We start from the raw sequence: 12,197 nt of genomic DNA, 5'->3' as shown, positions 1-12,197 counted from the left end.
TTCCTTCGTTTTTCTCTTTTTCTTATTTTTTCCTTTCTATTCGTTTTTTCTTTTCTCATTTTACTTTCCTCCCATATAATCCTCAATCACGAACAAATTAGTTAATTTGGGACTCAAGGCTTTTTTTTGGCTTTATTTCTCTTTTTTGCTTTTGTTTTTATTTTTTTTCTCTTGTTTGTTTATTTTTGTGGCATTTTGGGTCCTCCCAACCCAAGGTCTCCATTGTATTTAGTCTTCGCTCCACTTAATACAACAGATTTTTACTTATTATTTTTATTTTTTCTTCTTTATTATTCTTTTTTGGTCCTTTTTTCTGATTCCCTCTTATCACTCTCATTATATCTCTTAGTTGACCATCACTTACAAGCAAATCATCTTATGCTTGTCTAAGATTTTCTTCCTTTTTTTTTTTTTTTTTTTTGCATTTAGTAGGTCCCTACTCCCTTTTTTTTGCCCCTTGAACTCTTCACCCCAAATCAGGCCCTCCATTATAGGCACGATATTTCCCTGAGGAGGGGAGAGGAGGGAAAGAGAAGAGAGAAAAAAAGGGGGAAATAATAAATTATTACTGTTTTTTTTTTGTGGGGTGTTTTACCCTTTTTTTTTTTCTTTTAACTCTTTATTAATTCTAATTAGTGCTATCAATAAGACCACCCTCAGATGCCGATAAGAAAGAGGAAATCGAATATTATGGATACAAAAGAAAGAGAGGTAACACAAATAGATGTGGAAAAATCTATGGAGAAAAGACTTAACATATTGGAAGCCTTGGAGCTAAATGACAGAGAATTTAAAATAGAAATCTTAAAAATATTCAGAGATATACAAGAAAACACAGAAAGGCAATATAGGGAGATCAGAAAACAACTCAATGAACACAAAGAATATATTACCAAGGAAATTGAAACTATAAAAACAAATCAAACAGAAATGAAAAACTCAATTCACGAGCTGAAAAACAAATAATAGATGAGAACTTCCCAAGCCTGTGGAAGTGACTAAAGCCTCAAATTCAAGAAGCAAACAGAACACCAAGTTTTCTTAACCCCAACAAACCCACTCCAAGGCACATCATAATAAAGATGACACAAACCAATGACAAAGAAAAAATTCTCAAGGCAGCCAGGGAAAAGAAGAGTACAACATATAAAGGAAGGCCTATTAGATTATCATCAGATTTCTCAGCAGAAACTCTACAAGCTAGAAGAGAGTGGACCCCAATATTTAAAGCCCTGAAAGAGAGGAACTTTCAGCCAAGAATACTATACCCATCAAAGCTATCCTTCAAGTATGACGGAGATATAAAAACATTCACAGATACAGAAAAGATGAGAGAATTTATCAACAGAAAGCCCCCACTCCAGGAAATACTAAGGGGGGTTTTCCAACCAGCTTCAAAGAACAAAAGAAAACAACACCACAAGTAACAGCTCCACCAAGAACACAATAAAACCAAACTTAAACTGTGACAACAAAGGAAAAAAAGGGGGGAGAGGATGGAGATTAACAGTAGCAAAGGATGATGAAGTGCAGAAATACTTATAAGATAGGGTACTACAATGAATATGGTAGGTACCCTTTTCATTACTTAATGGTAACCACCCTTAAAAAAACCACCACAAAAACACTTGACTTAAAAAAGGTAGCAACAGAGGAAAGAAGTATGGAACAAACAAAAACAAATGATAGAAAAACAAAAGAGAAGAATCAAACTAGATACAAAACTAACAGAAAGCAATTTATAAAATGGCAGTAGGGAACCCACAAGTGTCAATAATTACACTAAATGTAAATGGATTAAACTTACCAATAAAAAGACACAGAGTAGCAGAATGGATTAAAAAAGAAAATCCAACTATATGCTGCCTACAAGAAACACATCTAAGCAACAAGGATAAAAACAAATTCAAAGTGAAAGGCTGGAAAACAATACTCCAAGCAAACAACACCCAAAAAAAAGCAGGCGTAGCAATACTCATATCTAATAATGCTGACTACAAGACAGAAAAAGTACTCAGAGACAAAAATGGTTATTTCATAATAATTAAGGGGAAGTTGAATCAAGAAGACATAACAATCCTTAATATATATGCACCAAACCAAGGAGCACCAAAATATATAAGACAGCTACTTATTGACCTTAAAACAAAAACTAACAAAAATACAATCATACTTGGAGACCTCAATACACCGCTGACGGCTCTAGATCGGTCATCCAAACAGAGAATCAATAAAGATATAGTGGCCTTAAACGAAATACTAGAACACCTGGATATGATAGACATCTACAGGACACTTCATCCCAAAGAGACAGAGTATACATTTTTCTCTAGTGTACATGGAACATTCTCAAGAATTGACCATATGTAGGGCCACAAAGACAATATCAGCAAATTTAGAAAAATTGAAATTGTACCAAGCATATTTTCTGATCATAAAGCCTTGAAACTAGAATTCAACTGCAAAAAAGAGGGGGAAAAACCCACAAAAATGTGGAAACTAAACAACATACTTCTAAAAAATGAATGGGTCAAAGAAGAAATAAGCGCAGAGATCAAAAGATATATACAGACAAATGAAAATGAAAATACGACATATCAGAATCTCTGGGATGCAGCAAAAGCAGTAATAAGAGGAAAGTTCATATCACTTCAGGCCTATATGAACAAACAAGAGAGAGCCGAAGTAAACCACTTAACTTCACACCTTAAGGAACTAGAAAAAGAAGAACAAAGACAACCCAAAACCAGCCGAAGAAAGGAGATAATAAAAATCAGAGCAGAAATAAATGAAATAGAGAACAGAAAAACTATAGAAAAAATCAATAAAACGAGGAGCTGGTTCTTTGAAAAGATCAACAAAATTGACAAACCCTTGGCAAGACTCACCAAGGAAAAAAGACACAGGACTCAAATAAATAAAATCGAAAATGAAAGAGGAGAGATCACCACAGACATCATAGAAATACAAAGAATTATTGTAGAATACTATGAAAAATTATATGCCACCAAATACAACAATCTAGAAGAAATGGATCAATTCCTAGAACAATACAACCTTCCTAGACTGAGTCATGAAGAAGCAGAAAGCCTAGACAGACCAATCAGCAGGGAGGAAATAGAAAAAACTATTAAAAATCTCCCCAAAAATAAAAGTCCAGGCCCAGACGGTTATACTAGTGAATTCTATCAAACATTCAAAGAAGACTTGGTTCCTATTCTACTCAACGTCTTCCAAAAAATTGAAGAAGAAGCAATACTTCCAAACACATTTTATGAGGCCAACATAACCCTCATACCAAAACCTGGCAAGGATGGCACAAAGAAAGAAAACTACAGACCAATATCTCTAATGAATACAGATGCTAAAATACTAAACAAAATACTGGCAAACCGAATACAACAACATATTAAAAAAATAATACATCATGATCAAGTGGGATTCATCCCAGAATCTCAAGGATGGTTCAACATACGCAAAACGGTTAACATAATACACCATATCAACAAAACAAAGAACAAAAACCACATGATCTTATCAATAGATGCAGAAAAGGCTTTTGATAAAATACAACACAATTTTATGTTTAAGACTCTCAACAAAATGGGTATAGAAGGAAAATATCTCAACATGATAAAGGCCATATATGATAAACCATCAGCCAACATCCTATTAAACGGCATAAAACTGAGGACTTTCTACCTTAAATCAGGAACAAGACAGGGTTGTCCACTCTCTCCACTCTTATTCAACGTGGTGCTAGAAGTTCTGGCCAGAGCAATCAGACAAGACAAAGAAATAAAAGGCATCCATATCGGAAAAGAAGAAGTAAAGCTATCACTTTTTGCTGATGATATGATCCTATACATTGAAAACCCGAAGGACTCCACAAAAAGATTATTAGAAACAATAAACCAATACAGTAAGGTCGCAGGATACAAAATTAACATACAAAAGTCCATAGCCTTTCTATATGCCAACAATGAAATATTAGAAAACAAACTCAAAAAAATAATCCCCTTCACGATTGCAACAACAACAAAAAAATACCTAGGAATAAACATAACAAAGAACGTAAAGGACCTATATAATGAAAATTACAAAGCATTGTTAAGGGAAATCGAAAAAGATACAATGAGATGGAAAAATATTCCTTGTTCTTGGATAGGAAGAATAAATATAATCAAAATGGCCATATTACCCAAAGCAATATACAAATTTAATGCAATTCCCATCAAAATCCCTATGAGATTTTTTAAAGAACTGGAACAAAAAATCATCAGATTTATATGGAACTATAAAAAACCCCGAATAGCCAAAACAATCCTAAGGAAAAAGAATGAAGCTGGGGGCATTACAATACCTGACTTTAAACTATATTATAGGGCCACGATAATCAAAACAGCATGGTATTGGCAAAAAAATAGACACTCAGACCAATGGAACAGAATAGAAAGCCCAGAAATAAAACCACATATATATGGTCAAATAATCTTTGATAAAGGGGCCAAAAACACACAATGGAGAAAAGAAAGCCTCTTCAACAAATGGTGTTGGGAAAACTGGAAAGCCACATGCAAAAGAATGAAACTCGACTACAGCCTGTCCCCGTGTACGAAAATTAATTCAAAATGGATCAAAGACCTAAATATAAGACCTGAAACAATAAAGTACATAGAAGAAGACATAGGTACTAAAATCATGGACCTGGGTTTTAAAGAACATTTTATGAACTTGACTCCAATGGCAAGAGAAGTGAAGGCAAAGATAAATGAATGGGACTACATCAGAATTAAAAGTTTTTGCTCAGCAAGAGAAACTGATATCAAAATAAACAGACAGCCAACTATATGGGAATTGATATTTTCAAACAACAGCTCAGATAAGGGCCTAATATCCAAAATTTACAAAGAACTCATAAAACTCAACAACAAACAAACAAACAATCCAATAAAAAAATGGAAAGAGGACATGAACAGACACTTCTCCCAGGAAGAGATACAAATGGCCAACAGATATATGAAAAGATGCTCAGCTTCATTAGTTATTAGAGAAATGCAAATCAAAACTACAATGAGATACCACCTCACTCCTGTTAGATTAGCTATTATCAACAAGACGGGTATTAGCAAATGTTGGAGAGGCTGTGGAGAAAAAGGAACCCTCATTCACTGTTGGTGGGACTGTAAAGTAGTACAACCATTATGGAGGAAAGTATGGTGGTTCCTCAAAAAACTGAAAATAGAACTACCTTATGACCCAGCAATCCCTCTACTGGGCATATACCCCAAAACCTCAGAAACATTGATACGTGAAGACACATGTAGCCCCATGTTCATTGCAGCACTGTTCACAGTGGCCAAGACATGGAAACAACCAAAAAGCCCTTCAATAGAAGACTGGATAAAGAAGATGTGGCACATATACACTATGGAATACTACTCAGCCATAAGAAATGATGACATCAGATCATTTACAGCAAAATGGTGGGATCTTGATAACATTATAAGGAGTGAAATAAGTAAATCAGAAAAAAACAAGAACTACATGATTCCATACATTGGTGGAACATAAAAATGAGACTAAGAGACATGGACAAGAGTGTGGTGGTTACCAAGGGTGGGGGGGGGGAGGGAGGACATGGGAGGGAGGGAGGGAGAGAGTTAGGGGGAGAGGGAGGGGCACAGAGAACTAGATAGAGGGTGACGGAGGACAATCTGACTTTGGGCGAGGGGTTTGCAACATAATTTGATGACAAAATAACCTAGACATGTTTTCTTTGAATATATGTACCCTGATTTATTAATGTCATCCCATTACCATTAATAAAAATTTATTTAAAAAAAAAGAGTTAGAATAAAATCAACTGGTACGTTACTATGCCATTCTAAAGCAGAAATGTTAAATACTACTGAAATAGGCTCATTGGGTACATATATAATGGGATCAACATTTTCATCATTTTAGTTTAGAATGAACATGCAAGCAAAATAGAGACAAACTCATAGATAAATAGCAGGCTGACAGCTGTGGTTGGGGGACTGGGTGAGGGAGTTGAAGGGATTGAGCAAAAATTAAAAAAAAAAGAGAGAAAATCCATGAATACAAATAACAGTGTGATGATTTCTGGTTAGAGATGGGGAGGTGGAGGAGGGGGTAGGGGAATAAATGGTGATAAATGAAGACTTGACTTTGGGGGGTGATAACATGATATGACGTCCAGAGATATGTTGTAGAATTGGGCCACTGAAACCTACATAATTTTGTTAAACAGTGTCACCCCAATAAGTTCATTTAAAAAATAAAAATTAAAACAATACTTATTTCCTTGATCTTACGTTTTAAAAAATAAATTATATTTAAAACATAATATATGCTATCTTTTGTTGGGTCATCCTGCTGTAGAAAGATTTCAAAATGCGACAGCTCACAAAAGACAACTTATTTTTCTCTCAAGGAAGAGTTCCAATAGACAAATTTGAAAAAAAGTAGATGGCGCAGCCCAATGATGCTCTCAGTTCAGCTTCATGATGTACTATCACCTTCACGTAGGTCTGTCCTCATCTACATGGTCAAACTGGCAGAAGTCCACCCACACAGCCTTTTAGGAAGGAAAAAGAGCGGGAAGTACAAAACAAGTAATAATGTACCAGGCAATTGTATGCATGATTTCTGCTCACTTTTCTTTGCAAGAACTTAATCACCACATGGTCCTACATAGCTGCAAGAGAAGCTGGGAAATGTAGTTGTTAGCTGGCTCTTCATGAGCCTCTTTAGAACTGAGCAAAGGAATAGGCAGAGGGAAAAGTAAATAGTGGAGAGTAATAATCAGAATTTGCCTCATGTATCTGATTAAAATTAAAATGAGTTTATTTTAAAAAATAAGTTCTTTTATCTGCTCCTAACTTTTTTTTCATGCTTTTCAGATACTTTGATCCTGAAGGGGTTCAGAACACGCCACCCCACACCATACCTTTTGGCCTATTGATTATTTTAAGCTGCAGGCACATTATTTTTAAGCTGAGAGACAGCAAGTGCAGGAATGGCTCTGACCTCTTTCTTTTTACATAAAAGCAGGTCATGAAATTACCTGAAAATTCTGTCTCTATATCAGGGAGACAAAAATAATTTTTATTACTGGATACTGAAAGTTGACACCAAAATGAATCTGTCCAGACAAACTTATTAAAATAGTTCTTGCCTTCCATTTGTGTTCCCATATATCAAATATTTCCTAGACATTATCGTATAATTTATTCTTCAAAGCTAAGCCCCTTTGTCTTGTCACATTCTCATAATTTATTGTTCTTGGTTTCAAAAAGAATTTAAGGGCCAAACAGTTCTCCCTGGTCCTCATTTTCCTTTTAAAGTTTCCCATGTGCACATAAAAATATTACACAATATGTACATGTTCTTTCCTATTAATTTGTTACATGTTGATTTAGGCCTAACTATGAAACTTAGAAGGGTAGAAGAAAATTTTACTCCCTACAACATTCATAAAAAATATATAAAGGTCATAACATTTCTACCTCTTCTGAAGTATACTTATTACACAAATATGTATAGTTTTGTGGTTTGTTACTTAATGCATCATAGAAGTATATCTATATCAGTATATAGATATATCAGTTTTTGCTCCTTAATAGCTTTACAGTGTCCAGTTATATAAAGGGACCTTCATTATTTTAACTTCTTGCTTTTTGATATTTTGGTATTGTCAAGGTATTTTTTTTTCTTTCTCTCTTATGACAAATTCTGCAATACACTTTCTTATATATATTTCTTTGCATATATTCTTACATGAATATATCTATATATTTCTTTTATTACTATATTTAATATACTATATTTCATCAAATGCACCCATTTTAAGTATAAAGTTTGATGCGTTTGGGAAATGTATGCAGTTATGCAAATGTCATGACACGCTAGATTTAGAATTGTCATAACACTTCTAAAATAATTCTTTATGCCCCTTTGCAGTCAAACCCTTCTCTCATCCAGCCCTGGACCACCACACATCTGCTTTTGGTTGGTATAGGCTTGCTTTTTTTTAGGTGATTTACATCACTAGGATCACGTAGCATAACTCTTGTTTTGTCTGGCTTTATTATTTGAATAATTATTTTAAAACTGTTTTATCTTGAAATGACTTTATAGTAACAGAAAAGTTGCAAAACAGTATAGAATTCACATGGAGTCCCCTAATGTAACAACTTATTGCCACAGTCCAATTCTCAAAACCATAAAATTAACAGTACAATAGTGTTTTAATTTCATCTGTATTATATCTAATAGAAAGAACCAAAATTGTCAATACTAAAATATATTTAATCAGTAATTATAGCATAAGACCTTACAGAAGGTTAATACATTTTTGTTTTAATAGTTGAAAAATATCTAGAATACTAATTTATTAATTCTACTTAATATTTTTTCTGCCAGTACCCTGCTTGGTCTTGACATTCATATATAATTTTTGGAAGGATTCAGGAAGTTCTCAGCTACTAACAGTACTTATTTTTACTGTAAAGGATTTGTTAATTTTGTTCCAGATTCTCCTGGTCTAGCTCAACAATACATAAAGTTTTATCTCATGGGAATAAACTTTGCAATTAGAAATGAAACAATAGTTCTCACCTTAACAAAACTCCTATATGACTCACCTGTAGGCATATCTTTGATTACTGATTTACAGGTTGGCAAATCAGGCTGACTAGTGTACTGATCAGCATAATTATTTTGAAATTCACTTACACTCTTTCATGTATTATTAGTTCCACTTTACTCTTAATAATATTCCATTGTATGGATATACCACAATTTTGTCAACATAAAAAGAAATTTAAAAAATTTATCTAAAATTGTTTTTACAAGGAATAATAATCACTAGCATTTTGGAGTATACACTTGTGAATAGTTTTCTACACTTACATGCTCACTTATGATCATTTATTCCTCCCCCCAAAATATTCTCATTATTTTCATGATATGATTATTCAATAATCAACATATCATAGGCATATTCTATTTAGATATATTTATACTTTTTCATATTTAAAACATTTAATAGGGTTGCTTCTCAGTCTTTCAGCTAAAAGCAAGTATAAAAATTTTAATAATTGTTTTCAAATTCATTACTATTATAAAAACATCATGATTGAGATCTTTGTTTATGTAATATTAAAACATTTCCAGATTATTGTTTTCATATTACTTTTAATCCATGCTGATAGCAGTAACGGTTTAGTTTTATTTGATATTGAAAAGTAATCAGAAGAAGTGTTGTTGGTGACCTACTGAGGACCCAGGTCCCAAAATAATAATGAAATGCCCATCACCATTATATGCCTATCTTCTTAATCAATAAAGTTAGAGGGAAGAAAAAAGTCACCCACCCCTGTACACGTGTACAAAAGCCCACATATGTATCCACAGACCTAAGAAAAACTTTAGAACTAATTGAAAAATCAATGATTTTACTTTTTCATATTTTATAAAAGGAGTCAGGCTGTTTAAGTTGACTCCCGGTTAACCGTAGCTAATGGGACGTGACGTGAGTGAAGCCTGGGACAAGTCCCTTGGGCTAGAAGCTACAGCTATGTGGAACACCAAGAAACTAAGTCACTTCTCAGTCAGGGGCAATTACACTGCCACCTGAAAAAAACAGCATTAGAGTTGCTTGACAGTTGAAATTGAGTAAAGGATTATAAAAAACGCTGTATGCCAGGTTCATGCCTAAGGCAGATGGCCGGGTTGACAGGCTTGCCCAAGCTAACTATATTAATGCTTCAGATCACTGTAAGAGGAACTAGCAGCAATTCTCCTTAACTAATCATGTTAAAATTGTTGACAAATTTTATTTCTGCTTTTCTGCTGAATAACTATTCATCAGTGTGTTGAAGAGAGAAATTCATACAAATTAATTTGAATATGTGCTTCTTCCTTTCGCACTAAGACTATATGAGCTCTGCTTTCTTTTATAAAAAAATAAATAAATCCTGATCGTTTCTCCAGTAAGTGCAAGTCTTTAACAACAGCTAATCATTTTTTATTAAAAAAAAAACACAAAACAAATACTGCATGATGTATCTGACAGTCCTGAGGATTATGCTATGCAAGTTGTAAGCTCCATATCTGGGTCACATACTTCTGTTAGGGAAACAAAAGGTTCAAAACTTGAAGCTCCAAATGCTATTAAAATGTGCTCAAAATGAAAATAAAATTTAAACCAATAATTAAGCCATGAGGTTTAACATTGTGACTATCAATTAAGTTTATGTTTGACATCGATTAGGTACCTTTTTTTCTTTATGGCAAAGTATTTCAATCACATATGTTCCTGGGATTAATTGTATTTTTGAATAATCTCCAACATGCCTTACAAGCTGGTTTTTAAGCTATTAAAACACATGATTGTACATGATTTTGCTATGTTTGGACCTGGCTTTATTTTCTGATTTCTTAAGAAAACAATTTTTGTGTACTCGTTGAATATAATAACGATATTCTCATTGGGTCAACTCATATAGAAATAAAATTAGAAGCAGCTTGCATGAACTCTTCTGTTAGTATCTATATCACATTTTTCTTTAAATGGGACTTGGATTGACTTTTATTAAAAAAAAACAAAAACAAACTTTAAAACCTGCTTAAATCTAAACCTGATTCTCACATTTTCTTTCTCTCGACATTGGAGACAATTTTATGCTTGAATAGTGACCTCCTTCTCCTGAGAACAAGAAGCCACTCTACCTTCTCCTGAGAACAAGAAGCTGCTCTACCTTCTCCTGAGAACAAGAAGCCGCTCTAGACACCATCTAGTTGCCCCTACAAACTTCCTAGTCAGGTATTGTACACTCAGATTGTAAGATCTGACTTTCTGCCCCCAAACCCGAAGAGTCAATAGTCTTGCTATTTTCTTTTTATCCACTAGGTGACATAATAGATGCAGTTTTTCAGTAACTGTTAAGGTGTAGGTGCCCAGGTAACATGTTTCATGATTTTTTAAGGCTCTTAGTTATGTTTGTTAATGGACTGTTAAGTGCTAGTATGCTGATACAGTAATGGCTGATAGGGCTTTTCCCCCGCAAACTGCCCACTTTAGTGTTTACAATTTGAGTGCTGGAAATTGTGTGGAAACAGTGATTGATCAAGAAAACACTGATTTTCATTTTGCTCTACTAGTTAAGAGTGATTTGAATAAGAAAAAATAATAAGAAAAACACAACTGATATTGATTTTAAAATGTGTATTTGAATGCGAATAATCTGTTTTGTTCAATTTGGTTGAAACATAAAGGCAAAATGTCAAAAGACCAGTAAATGTTAACACAAATTCTATCAGGGTTTGGAATGGGATTTAAATCGCTCTTAACCTCTTGCTGCCCATAAAGTTCATTCTTTATGATCAATGCAACATGATTGTGGGAACACGGTATTCTTTACTATCCCCTTTTACTTTTATTATAGCTCAATAAGGCTATGATTTGAAGCTGTATAAGAAAAGGTCATATGTTGAAACAACTAGACAATACCTTAATATGGCTTATTCTAACTAATAACACAGAAATTTGTTCACAGGTGAGAAACATAAGGAAAGGAAAGGTAACAAATCACACTCCTAACACATTCTGACACATTTTGTGTATATTCTGATAGTCTTTATATTCAGACTTGACTCTGTGATTTCCGGTAGTTACTGTTGCAGTAATTGTGAAAAAAAAAATATTACCTATAAGGCAGAATTCTAAATAATAGTAATAGTAATGATAATAAATATAATACTAGTAAACATTTATTAAAGGTTTAACTTTGTGTTAGGTCCAATGTAAATATCTGAGAATATAATTTTTAGCAATGCGTGGAGGTATAGTTAAATGCAACTATTACACTTTTCTTATTAACTCACACAATTTTAAATATCTTGATTTCTAGATGTTTGTCTCCAACCTAGAGTTCTCCACTGAGCTCTGGACTTTTATTTTTATCTTTATACTTAGATGTTTTAGATGTTTAGTAAGCTTCTTAAAACTTATATCGATATCAGAATTCTTACCTTTCTGGGAATATCACTTCTCCCCTTGATCCCCCATCTCAGTTAATGCCAACTCTTTTGTTCTGTGGTCCAAGACAATAATCTTAGGGTCATCTTTGACTCTTCTATTTTCTCTCACACCCCCAATACAATCACCA

This window comes from Saccopteryx bilineata, chromosome 8 (genome assembly GCF_036850765.1).
Source record: "Saccopteryx bilineata isolate mSacBil1 chromosome 8, mSacBil1_pri_phased_curated, whole genome shotgun sequence".
NCBI lineage: Eukaryota > Metazoa > Chordata > Mammalia > Chiroptera > Emballonuridae > Saccopteryx > Saccopteryx bilineata.
Note: the sequence above shows the minus strand (reverse complement) of the source record.